Source organism: Notechis scutatus, chromosome 1 (genome assembly GCF_049901735.1).
Source record: "Notechis scutatus isolate UNSWTSFEM ecotype Mainland chromosome 1, rNotScu1.2, whole genome shotgun sequence".
In the NCBI taxonomy this organism is placed as follows: domain Eukaryota; kingdom Metazoa; phylum Chordata; class Lepidosauria; order Squamata; family Elapidae; genus Notechis; species Notechis scutatus.
The window spans coordinates 43,018,571-43,029,854 of NC_142009.1; the positions used below are offsets into that span (position 1 = coordinate 43,018,571).

The window sequence follows — 11,284 nt, forward strand, 5'->3', positions numbered from 1 at the left end:
GCTGGCAAGACACATCAGTTTTGAATGACCTGGATGGGGCTTGGCATCTTCCTCTTACATTGCTGGTTTGACTAATTCATGCAGGAAGACACTGAGGACTTCCATGTAACCTTTTTTGGCCTTGGTTGGTGCTTTGCTTTTCAGCAGCATCTGCTCACACAGCCAGCAACAGGAATTCAAAATGCACCAAGTGAATGAAGAAGAGTTCAGATGACCACCACAGGATGATGTTTTTACAATGACAGTTCCTAGAGTTTTATGTTCCAGCTAAAAAAATGTATACCTTAATTGCCTCCTAGTATGATTTCTCTGGTTCCCCACACATTGGGCTTATCCGTTCTGCAATTTAGCTGCAATATTAAATCTCCTGAGTGAGTTATCTCCTTTTCAGCAGCAAGCTATTTAGTACAGCTGTCCATGTCCTGGTATTTTCCACATCTGCCACAATTGCCAGTAAATTCTGGGGATTGTATCCTTTTGATCCATGTTAGGGAAAGCTAATCTAATCCCTACATAATATTTGAAGGAAGAGTTTGCAGTGGTGCCCAGAGGCAATCCTAGGCTTGTTACTGTCCCCAGTGTTGGCATCTAGATCTTTTTGCGTGCTTCTTCTTAATTTATCTTTAATGTAGCATGATACTTGGCTAGCAAGGGAGGATTGAAAAAGATGCCAGTATAAGAACTGAAATTGAATAGTTGGGAAACAGGGACTGGAGCAGCCTGTTAGTGGGTGCCATTTGAAAACCTTGATTTTTTTTTGCAAAAGATGAGGGTGAAACTATTAAAGAAGCATCTTCTTGGGTTTTTTTTTTTTTTTGTCTTGACTAGTATTGGTGTCAATAGAAGAGAATATCTGTAGCTCAGAGTTGAACTGTGGAGTCCTTGGTGCTCTCTGAGTGTGGTAATTTGTCTGCAGACATTTCATTACCCAACTAGATAACATCATCAGTGCCCTGTGCATCAGTTACTCAGTTGGTAATGAAATGTCTGCAAGCAAATCACCAAGCTCAGAGAAAAACAAGGACTCAAAGATACAGGTGTTCTTTTAAAGTTCGCTTCCTGCAAACTGAAACCAGGGCTGTTAGAATTTCAGTACTTGTAGGGAAGTCAATTTTTCCTGGCTGCTGATAAGTCTTTAACATCTTGGTCTTCTGTGGGTAGAATAATAATGCAGATACGTGGAGCTCCTTTTTGTATATTTTGAGGAGGCACTTTAGGAGACGCCTAACACATTAAACCTATTTTAAGGTTTACAATTAGAAATCATGGTGCTAATTTTCCAGAAATCCGGAGAAAGGGTTTCGGAAGCCCCCAAAGATTTAACAGCCACTTGAGGAGAGGTCTGGATCCTTAGGTTACCAACTTTCGCAGTCTGTCATTGAGATCTATGTGCAAGATTTTCTGACACCCATTAAGAGGTATCAGTACCTCCCCCCCCCAAAAAAGACCCATCAACGGCACATGTTCTGGATAAGAACCTGTCAGAACGCTCTGCAATGTATTGCTGGGATAGAACGACCTTTTTTACCAGTGGAAATTATATACTGCCCTTTGAGCATAGAGGCAATTTGAGGAGCAGAGGTGAAACTCCCTCCCAATCTTCCAAAGGGCTGCAGGAGGCCCCATGGTATCACTAGAAGGGAACAGGGTGATTTTCTTGGGCACCTTTGGTAGGAGAGGGATTCAAGATGGCAGCTCTCTGGGAACATGAGGGTTTCATTGAGAGAAGCCAATATGGATACTGTACTCTGGACTTGTCAGGCTGTTAATGAAATCATAGAGTTTTGTCAGGCTGAGGTAAACAGTGTGGCTTAATTTAAGACTTGGGAGAAGGAAGAGACCGAAGAGCAAACCAATTAAAAAAAAGGTTATTCCCAGTGACAACAAAGATGTGCTCTTAAAATGTTTTGAAAGGAATTGCTGAGGGAAACAGGTAGCTTTAAGAATTTGATAAATAAATGAATATCTTTTTATAATATACATGAGATACATGTTAGCATTGAAAACAAATCATTGACTGCAATGTAAATGTTTTACTAGAGGGAAGAGGAGTTAATTTGCATGAATGTTGATTCATGTTTGTGTGTTTACCAGACCAGTGAACAGTTAAGCTCTAGCAGCTGTTCACTAAATAGCGCCAATGACAATAAGTTCTAGCCAAAAGTAGACAACTGGGTGCCCTCCAGAAGTTTTAGACTTCAGTTCCCATTGGCCTCTGCAGCAAACAAGACAGTTTTAATCCTCAATTTCTGGAGATAACTCAGTTGTCCACCCGTCCCCCAGCCTTACATTAACAAACTAAGTTGAGATGACTGGAATGAGTGGTTTGCAGTTCTGTGGAGCGTCTATTATATCAACTATATCATTCATGAATTCTTCTGGAGTCCTAGGAATCTCTGAGTTATACTCTGGGTGTTAATTGCAAAAAGAGAAAGGGATATGTTGAAGATTAGATTTAGGCTCATTGGCATTAGTTACTGGCAGCAATCCATAAACTTTGGAACTAACTGTCAAATGAAAGGAAATAAGAATCTGCACCAATCATCTCCTTTTTGTTTGCACTCTTTCTTCTTTGATTATTAAATTTACAGTAAACATGCACCAACTAAGTTTATGCAACAGGCTAAGCCAATTGACTCCAGCCTGCAATGTCAATATTAGTCATCCATGAGGATATGTCAGGAGCCCCTGGTGCAAGTGCCAAAATAAAAAAAACCCAGATTTATAAGCTTGCTAAGTGTGACAAAATTCTGTCACACGTAAATGGAGATGCCAATATTTCATGAGTTTGACGATCTTCTGAGATCTTAGCCATGAAACATTTATCATGCAATTTCTCAGGTTGGAAATTTATACAGTACTTGTATGATTTGTAAAATGCTACATTGTTATGATAAAAGAAGAAAGATTGAGGTACAGCAGTTGCAATAGATGGGAACATTTAATATATCCATGATCCGACAAGCAGATATTCCATCCATGGTGGAACACCTGTATCTGACAGCATCTGAGCTTCGTTCCCTGTCTTTTAAAAGAACCTGGCACAGAGGCCTGCAAGAGGTTTTCGCCTGAGATATGGAGACCCTATCTCTCTTGGTAGAGACTACTGGAATCAATGACACTAACACGACTTTCCAACTTTCCAAATTAACTAGGAGATAGTATTTGTTAACATTATATCATTAGCCATTTATAACATTAGCCATAAGCCATGCCGGCTCCAGGTGATGTGATCTGAAAGAGATCAAAATAGAGAAATCTGGACCAGTGATCTGGTTTTGATAAAAATCCATATTTTACTTTCACAAGCTATATATGACACCCTTCAGAAATCATGAATAATATCTTACTCAAGAAACAGGGAAGGACAATTGCCTTAGGAAAAGTAATGTTTTAATATTTGAAATGCATTTTCTCAAAATGGATGTTTCTTGCACAAAAGGGGCCAAAGTACATGATTCACTTTTCTTTGCATTTGACTCTTACATCCAATAGAAGTCCAATATAAATAATAGGCAGCGTGCAGCAATAAGTTTTTCATTATCAGGAATTGCTAATTCCTCAAAGGCATGAGTCATAAATGCAAAACCATTTTTTCAGTGTCTAAAGTTATGATATCTAACCCAAAAAAAATACTAAAGATACTTGCCATTTTCTTCATTACTTTATCGTTTCAAAGACCTGTTTTCTCAAGCTTTCAAGATTATCTTCACAGCAAGGGTTCCAACATGATCCCAAGATTCTTTGCAGCCTTACAGTATTTAATTACTCATAATAGAGTTGACCAAGTTCCTGGTGGATTGTCTTGTAGTATCTCTCTCTTCCCCCCTCTCCGAGCCCCCCCACGCCCTGTGTGTGTGTGTGTGTGTGTGTGTGTGGTGTATGTGTGTGTGAAAAAGAGATAAAGAGGGAGGGAGGAGATTGGATATGTGTACTTGTGCCTGGGAAGAAAGCCTTGAGGCAGGCGGGTTATCTTGATAGCGATGGGCAGAAGGTGATATGGCAGAAATCTGAGAAGGGGACACTGGGCCTGCTGCTTGAAAGCAGTACCATTGTCTAGTTCTTGTTATCGACCCTGAGAGCCTGATCATTGGCTCTTCAGTGACCCTTGTTGTTTGGTCTCCCATTGCATCTGCCAGGCCATTTCAATCTTTCAAGGTTGGTATTGGGTTACTTTGATTAAACAATGTCATCCAATATGCATCTCTGTAGCACCACCTGCCCTTTGGAACTCTGGCTCTCCCTGAGATATGGATGTCCTCCCCCCACCCCACCATCCCCATTCTGTTGTTGTTCAGAAGTGTCTTGAAGATCTGGCTTTTTATCCAGGCTCTTTGCACAGAATGAGACCCTCTGCTCCATCCTGAGTGGCGTGTTGTTCTTGAAATTTACATCAATGTAACTGTGATTTCTTTGATTGTTGTGAGCCATCCAGCATGTCAGGTGGATGAACGTTTCATAAAAACCTTGGATCCTAGTGAGGTGCTACCTTGACACCCAATTAAGGCACTACCTTGACATGGTTAATTATGATTTTCAACCTTTTTCAGGAGTGGGATTCTACTGGTTCGGACCAGATCATTGTTCCCATGTTCAGCTCGCTCCAAACCGGTTCGCTGCAACGAGGAAGTGGGTCCGCCCACCTCCCCCTGCCCTTTCCTGTGCTTTATGCCTTTGTTTAGAGCACAGCTGATTCGCGCAGCAGAGCAGTTTGCCGTGCCTCAGCTGTTTTCTTCACAGAGGCTGCAGTTGAAGGTAAGTATGGGCTTGCCTTTTAAAAATGCGGAGCGTGCGTTTAGCGCAAACGTGCACGATCACTGAACCGGTTGTTATACTGGTGGAATCGCACCCCTGACCTTCTTTATCTCATGGCATACATCTCACATCTGACTGATGAAAACCCTGAATAGCTGTGGACCTTTTGTGACATAAAATGTGTTGTGACACACTAGTTATCAACCGCTGCCCTAGAAAATTACTGGACGGCAGCAATTTTTAGTCTTTGTTGCCATCTAATAGCCTTCGGGAGCTCCACAATCAAGTTGATAAATTTACTTTTTACTCTTTTTCTTTTACCAATGTTTAAGATGTTATTGTTTTTCTTTCTTTCAAATATGTAATGTAGTTAAAGGCATAAGTAATAAAGTTACAACTTATAATATGAATCCAAAAAATGTGGAGAGGAATACTGCAGATTTGGGCTGGCCACTACAAAATTTCCTCTGAAGGCAAGTATGCATGTGTTTTCTGCAAAACATATGCGCATACAAAAAGTTAATGGAAAAACCTAACTGTGTGTGAAGTTTGGTTTTCATAAGCTAGATCTTCTAGATGCAATTTTCTAATTTAGGTGTACATTTTTACATAGGTGTTTATTAAAAAGTTTACACCAATTTTTTTCTCCTGGAGAATTTACAAATAGTCTCTGAATTTTCTTTTTATTTATAATTTCTGGTTTTGGCATGTGACACCGAAAATGGTTCCAAACCAATTAAAAAAACGGAGTAAAGATTTGTAATTATAAAGGAAGGAGAATGTGCTGTATTCCAATTAATTAATCTTCTGACTACAAATCCTGTGAAATACATATGTGGGAGTAAATGCCACTGACCCAAGTGGGAGTTTCTTAAGAGTAAGCTGCCAGTCACAGAGGACGTTTCTGAACAGAAAGCCTCTGATCAGGTGCAAAGTAAGTTTCACACGTCTAAACTGTGAGCTGCACATGATTGTATAAAAGTCGGCTGCACTTTTTTTTTGAAGAGGAATGGCAACACTGCACTAAGAATTCCGTTGAAGAAATCAAGAAGGATAGACAGTCCTTTGGTTTGCTCTCTCTCTCTATCTCTCTTTATTTATTAATATTTATCTATAGTGCAGTCTAAAATGGTAGCACTGGAAATACTTGTCCAAATTTTGCCTTGCAAATAAATCAAGTATCTTTCAATGTTCTCTTTCTTCCCTTTGGCTTAAATGAGCAAAAATAAAGAATCTTTTACTTCTTAGTCCAGTAGTGACTAAACTATAAGTACTAGAGCAGCGGCCTCCAACCTTTTGGGCACCAGGGACCGGTTCCATGGAAAGAGATTTTTCCATGGACTGGAGGGGGGCTTGGTTTTGTGTGCTGCCTGCATCGCGCAGATGGGGCTGTATGGCCCGGTTGCTGGCATGCCACAGACTGATGCTGGTCCATGGTCTGGGTCCATGGTCTACCAGAGGGCTTCTCTTCCTGGACATCCATGAGATATTTGAGGGGAATTGCATTTGCACCATTCTATCTGGACACAGGTGGCCTTCCCTGTTCTGCTGGTGCTGGGTAGATTAATCTGAGTTGTACAGGCCATTCAGGTCCTGGAGGTTTCCTTCAATGGTCCTTGCATAATATCTGTCAAAGGATACCCCTGATCCTGGAGTGTATTTTAACTGTGATTCAGCTTTAGGTCTTAAAGGTTGGCTTGCACACATACAGAAGGGATATTCAGGAGGACAGTATTACATAATTCATGATTTTAGGGGAATGTGGTGCTATAAAGGTGTAGACTCTATGCCTTACCCCAAATGTTCTTTTTCCAGTGCTTTAGTTTAACTTTTCTTGTGGTACATTTAAATCCAGGTAATTAACAAACAACCATGCTCATGTTCTCGCTTTACTTAAGGAAGAGAAAATGCTCTTCCCCAGAGCAGGAAGCAGCTGCTATTCTTGGTCTCTTCTCAGCTTTGTATTATAAAAACAAAAGCAGCCTGGCAACTTTAATTTCTGCAAAAAGCCCTCATTTGGCAGAAAGTACACATTTCCAAAAGGCAGCACAAGTTTTTTGGCAGTCTATTCAGTGAGGGAGAGAAAAGGTGTGGGGAGACCTTGGAAGAAGATAAAAAATGTGCCCCAGAGAAAGAAACAGGACATCTCACTGTAGCCAACCCGGCATAACCATCCCACCATGAGAACACTTGCCATGGGACAATTCCATGTTGGGATAACTCAACACGATAAATATTATCCACCACCATTTCTTCAACATTATTGTCATTGACACAAATGTAAAGAATGCAGAAGAAACAATGGTGGATAACATTTATCTTGTTAAATTATCCCACATGGGAGTTGTTCTAAAGTAAATTGGTGAGTTGGCTGCGGCAAAATGGCTGCACTGGGCTGGTCACGGCAAGATGGCTATACCAAGTTGGTTGGCTGCAGCGAGATGGTTGTGGCGAGTTATCCTAGACCCCCAAGAGAAGGTGTGAGCTCTTGACTCTGAACCTGCCTGCTTATTACTTCCTTCTGCCCTACTTCCCCCCAGCATGTGACGGGGCCACCACAGAGCAATCTTTTGAGTGCTTTGGTAAAATGAAAGTTGCCACCAATGGACAAGGTGAGTCTTTAAATCTTTGTGGAAAGGCCATTTGAATAAACACCGCTCACTATGGAGACAAGGGAGAAAGGTCTATCTGTCAATAGTCTCTCCTATTGCACAATTAAAAGGATTCCTGGCCTAGAGGCAGGTAGGAAGTTATTATGGCATGGTCTATAATGGAGAAAGAGGCTGATTGTGGATTTTTGTTATAGTTAATCTATGAAACCCTGAGTATTCAGAGAATTTGCCTTCTAAATAAAATTCTACAGGATCCTGATACAGCACAAAAAAATGAGAATATCTGTCCACCATCTCCCCACGGATGCAATAAAACTGAATACTCTTGCATCTGCAAAAGGAGACCACCCTGGACAATTTTCAATTTGTTCCTCCTGTCTGGCACATCTAGGGCTGTCTCTACACAATTACTGTCAGGGTGACAATATTGCTTGACAAGCATAGCTGCACCAGCAGCTCCATGATCCATAAAGAAAATATTTTCAATGCCAATCCTAACCAATTTTCAATGTATAGTTTGAAACCATACCTTAGGTGGATTTTAAGAGGAGTTAAACAACACTGAACCTGAGAAACCAAGCGGGTAGTGTTTTGTGTGTTTCTATCCTCTTGGTTTCCTACAATCACTTATTACCTTCTTATCCTTCAGGACAGTATGAAGCACAAACACTAATCTGATCGCTGAAAGGTGTTGCAAGGCACCTGCACAGGGAAATGGGACACACCTTCAAGCTTGGTCTTCATTTTATTGAGAGAGAAAAAATATCCATGAAAAAGAAGCATGGGAAAAGGATCACAAGCCAGCATGTTTCCACAGGAAAGAGAACATGGCCCTGGAACCACTACAAATCTGGGCATCCCATCCCCAGAAAATTAAATAGGCAGGCAGACACAGATGTAGAGTCTCTCAACCATCCCAGAAAGGAAGGTCCCATTCTGAATGGATGCCCCCGATAGGTGAAAAGATGCTTTCCTCATATTCACAGATGTATTCTATGCAACAGAGTTGGCCATATGCCCAAACAGCTTTCATTACAGAATGATTGACTACAGGAAAGGCACAGTAGGGAATTAATCACTTGCTGCTGACTGCTGTCCACTGGCAGATTATTGATTCAGTGGCTCATACTTTCCCAGAGATCTGCCCATCAGTTTCTACGGCTTGCTGGCTTGCTCCTTGGCAGTAGGGCTGGGTTTTGTTCTGGATCATTCCTGAAATGACCTTATTTCAAAAGAGGTCCCTGTTAGCAGTACATCTGTGTAAGAAAGGAAGGGGAGGGAGCACTCACTGATAAACTTTCAAGATGGACCAGCACTGGCTTGGTGGGGCCTGATACATTTGGTTCCTCTTTGCTTTTGATCTTAATGATCGTAGACATTAGATGTTCCTTGCCACAAGGCATGTGGGTGCGCAGCATGTCATGTATTTTCCTGGGCCAATTCCTCAGGGCAGGGGATCTGATTCTGGGGTTTTAGTAGATGCATGACAGGCTGTGGTTGGGAAGAAAGATTATGTTGTGGGTTACCTGTGCCATGCCCTGCTGCTGTGTGATACAAGTGTTTCTTATACTGCACAAACATGCAGACCTTAAGAACAATGGCCAGCACATTCTTCCCCATGAAGATCCCAGAGACACGAATGTCCCGGAAGAATAACATATTGCTTCCTCTGATGAAGATGGTGGTGATATTGATTGTAAGCATGCTCAGAATTGGGTACAGCATCATGCGGTGGGGCACGATGCTGATTCCTTGCATACTAATTTCACACAGCGACACACAAGGCAGAATCAAGAGGAGGATATAGCAGTAGAAGAACATCAGGCCTTCAGCCCAGATGGGTAACCCTTTCTTCTGAGGCTCCCAGAGATTGGCCTGAATGTCCAGCACATCCAGCATGTCGACAATGACCCAGAAGAGACGATTGCGAAGATCTTCCTTTTTCTTGAACGTCCTGACATACTCCATATGCTCTGTAGCCACCAAAAGCACGTAGAGGGCTGGGATGCAGATTGACAGTAGAAGGGTCAATGCTTTGCGGGCCATGAGGTCCAAACTTTTCCTGTCAGCCTTATAGTTCTGATAAACGAAGTAGACTTTGATTTCCAGCACAAAGACATACAGGAACCAAAGGATCATGGCATAGCCTCGCTTAGCAGTCCTCACTTCAGCCCCAACCCAAACAGCAACATACCTGAGCACCACCAGGAAGCAGATGTCTCCAACTGAGACCATGATGCAAATAGCCAATTTCCTAGAACCCTGGTTCTGTTCCACCAGATAAGCATCCATCAGCACCATGCTGCTCATGATGAGTGTAGTGGATAGGCAGACATGGGACTTGTTAATAGGAGGGGGAGGAACCATTCTGAAACAAAGGACACGTATTATTAGTCCAACAGAATTTATGTGCAGCCATGGACTTTCTCTAGGCTCATTGTTAGTACTATAGCTTTGGCATGTGTGGGGTGTTGACTAACTGTATCTCTTCATCTAATTTCCCTATAGTTGAATAAACACACCTCATAATAAGTTATGTTGTCAAAGAAACTGTACAGATATAACATTCAAGCAATAGAAACTGAACAGGGACCTTTAATTCAAGCCATGATGAATGTACTAAATGCACACTCTGTGTAAAAATTTCCAATACGAACATAATAGTATGATGCTTTCAGTACTTAGAAAATATTTATTGCAAGCTTCTTTTTCCCTCTGTGCAATATGGAGAAAAAAAGGATAACACTGATTTTCCTTCTATCGCTTTCCTTCTTTCCTTCCTTCTGTCAAGGCCTCCCATCCATCCGGACAAACTTTTGGAATTCCATGGGGAGAAGCTATCAGTGAAAATGATCTGATCTCGTTTATAGCCACCATCCAACCATGAGTATCACTGAGAGATCATTCCATTCAGTAAAGCTTTAATGATGATCTGAATATTTGATTTTAAATAAAAATATATTCTAGCGAGGGATGGATTGATATTACATTTTATGGAGATGTTTTGCAGAATCAATGACATCCAATTCTCAAATTGCCAGCACAAGTTGTTAATTCTATTGTGACCTCAGAAATGTGCCTTACAGCACAGATTATGAATAAAATTCAAGTTCTTATGTCACATGTGCTCACAGGTTCAGTTTATGGTCCCTCATTCACAGCCTGTCAGACACATAGATCCGCAACCCCCCAGTCTGTGGACTGGCATTGGTCCTCGGCATGCCAGCAACCGGTCCGTGGAAACAAGCGAAGCCCCATCCACGGAATGCAGGCAGCATGCAAAACCACATTCCCTCTGGTCTGTGGAAAAACCTTTCTCAATGGAACTGGCCCCTGGTGCCCAAAATGTTGGGGCCCACTGTTGTCTTCCCCTTGCTTTCTACTTCGATTCTCCAAATGGGTGCAGCGAGAGTGGACAAGATACACAGCCCCAGTCAACAGCTTGGAAATAACTAGGGACAAATACCCATTTCTTTCAACTGAACATTAAGGCAAATCAGGTTCAACTGTACTGGTTACACGCTATGCTCGCTCTTTCTCACACAGATGCACATACACTCATTCATGCTTACCTAATGTCCTTCTCAACTAAGCTGCCAGGCATTAGCTAAAAGGAATGGAAACTGCCAAGCTTGGTTCCAAAAAAATTATCAAGGAGTGGCTGGGCTTGTAGACCTTTTTGTCCCCAAGGCTTTTTGCTTTATTGACAAGCTGGGATGGATGGGGACCCCCTTCCATGTGTTCAGGCCCAGCTTCCTTTGTGTGGTTCAGGTGATTTTTTTTTTCCTTTGTTCTCTTAACAATTTGCTTCCTTCTTATTTATACCTCTAAGGGACCTTGTAGAGAATATTCCTGGCATTTTGTCCTCTCTGCTTACGTGCCCATTTCCTCTTCATAGGCAGTCCTCAACTTACGAC

At 41.8% G+C, this 11,284-nt stretch overlaps 1 pseudogene; it reads right to left on the reverse strand.

Annotated features, from left to right (window-relative positions):
- Positions 1 to 5,582: 5,582 nt before the first annotated feature.
- Positions 5,583 to 10,541, reverse strand: LOC113420522 (transmembrane protein 121 pseudogene; annotated as a pseudogene).
- Positions 10,542 to 11,284: the final 743 nt, after the last annotated feature.